Below are 2683 nucleotides of genomic sequence, written 5' to 3'. Positions count from 1 at the left end.
ATAAGAGACCCGGCTAGGATTTAACCTGGATCTAAAGGATACCAGGCTCGATCGATGGACCGAGACCCCCCTCTCCCAGGACAGCCGAATGGAGAGACCAGGCCCGGGCCCTTCCTATGACCCGGATCCTGATCCAATCCGAGACCCTGGCCTGATGCCTACCCGGATCCGGATCTGGGCTCAAGCCACCATGAGGGGGGTCCCAATAAACATATTCACATCCCACAACCCGCCAAGGAAGGGTATGTGGGCACGTGGCTATGACAGCTATCAACAACCAACACACCAGACAAGCACGGCGCGTGTCAAAAGGCCGTTAGGACACTCTGGAGGTGGTCCTCCCCTGGACACGTGTAAGCGATCCACCCAAGTCAGGCGTCCTCTGGTCCCAAGATCCAACGGTCCAGATTTGGAGGTAACCACCCCTAAACCCTACCTTGGGGCTATATATACCCCCAAGGCTGAAGGGTTTAGGGGTTGGAAAATATTCACTCTTGCACACTCACACACTCTCATATATTCATAAACACACAGCAACCATCACATATACATATCCATACACACACATACAGCAGCCTCTATATTACATATATACATCTTCATCTTCTCCAAGGCCCTGTTCTTATTCTTACACCGGAGGCGCCGTGGGAGCCAAACCCCCCTCCCGGTGTTATTTTGCAGGCGCCCAACCAGCAGCTACACCTCATCCACGCATAGAAGGTCCAGGAATGCCGTCGGATGGAGCCGCCCGCTCACCGGAGTTATCACTGTCTGTTGGTTGCTTAAGAGTTAAGACTATGAGAAATGAGAAGTAGCAGCAACTAGGGCTGTAAAATGATCCCGGAGAACAGGACACCCCTTGCTCAAGCATCGTATCATTTTATTTTTAGTGTGTCCAGATTTGGGTTCGAGATCATATTATTCGAATACAAACTGATCCCGGTATATGAGGACCGGATCCAAACCAAATATGAGCCGGTACCATATTTTTATTTTCTAACCGGTAGTTTATAATCCACCGGATACGAGTCAAATATGATCCACTAACATTTAGTATCATTTTTATTACAACTATTCAGATGATTATTGGTATAAAATAAATATAATACTATAGAAATAATAACAATAAAAGTCATACTTTATTGGAAATTAAAACTTATATAAGATATAAAAAATTATAAAATAATTATTTACTTACAAATATAATGGGTTGAAAATATATTCTACATATGTGGTCGAATCAAATATGAGTCATGGATCATATTTGGATATTCGGGTAGGATCATTTTATAGAAAATAATATGAGATCTACTTTGAGCGGGTATATGAGTGCTCATATCCGGGATTATATTTTATTCGAGCTTAACTTTTCCGCCAAATTTGGATAATTTATAAAACAGATATAAGACATGTATTATATTTTGGAGTCGAATTTAAACCGAGATACCGATAATCCGGATCAATTTACAGCCCCAGCAGCATCACTGTTAATACCTTTGCTTGAATAGAAGTTATGGACCCCTTTTTGGATTGTCGTATCAGCTGGCATTCCACAGTCTGATGTATGTGATCCACTTAAAACTAACATGATAACTCGTGCAAAACACAGACTCGTTTAAATCGTATAATTCATTTATTTTGATTTTTAAAATAAGGGCTCCGTTTTTTTAAAATATTATACATTATTAGTGTATTATATTTTTAAAAACATATATTTTTTGTAAAAATTAATACAAACTTGAACTTCCGGATTTCATATTTCATATGTGATCATGACAATATATTATAAACTCATAATTTCTAATTTTTTTATAAAATTAAAAAAAGTTTAACTTAAAAAGACAAAACGATATTATCTTTCTAAAAATCAATCCAAGTAGACTAACGTGTGGGTTTGTATAAGTGCTCAAATTATATTTAAAAACTAATCTCATAATATTATTCTATATAAATATATTTACTCATAACAACATATTTAAATCTAATATACATTTTCACATACATCCTCATGTATCCTCCATTTTTTATACCATTTTCGACAATAAAATGCCATTATCATTAAATACCCTACGATAATACATCCTCATCTTGTATACATCATCCTCGCTCAACCATTCCTTCGTATCACCAAATCAACCATCATTCTAGCAACTGCTTACAAATAAGTTTGTCAATGAATGCCAACTACATTTTTACTACACACCCGTAAGCCCATTCATCTCATTTTTCATCCTCTCACAATAGACATGAGTTTATAAAACCCCTGATGATCTTGTTTCACCTACTCCACCATCGTCAAAACCATAATCAACACTTTCGAAATCTGTTAAAATTTCAGATTTGTAAAATTGCGGTAATTTATGTTTCAAAATTTTCGTTACATGCATTTCCACATTCATCTATGCATCCGCCATTTTTAGAACATTTTCGACAATACAGTGGTATTATCATTAAATATCCTACATTTGTAGATCCTCATTATGTATAAACTATTCACATTCATTCTTTTGTATCACCAAATCGACCATCATTCGAGAAGCTACTTACAAAATGTTTGTCACTGAATTTCAGCTACATTTCAACTACACATCTGCAAGCCCATTGATATCATTTTTCATCCTATAATAATAGATATGAACATCTTCAAAAACTGTCAAAATTTAAAAGGTGTAAAATTGTGGTA

This window comes from Apium graveolens, chromosome 6, assembly GCF_009905375.1.
Source record: "Apium graveolens cultivar Ventura chromosome 6, ASM990537v1, whole genome shotgun sequence".
In the NCBI taxonomy this organism is placed as follows: domain Eukaryota; kingdom Viridiplantae; phylum Streptophyta; class Magnoliopsida; order Apiales; family Apiaceae; genus Apium; species Apium graveolens.
Note: the sequence above shows the minus strand (reverse complement) of the source record.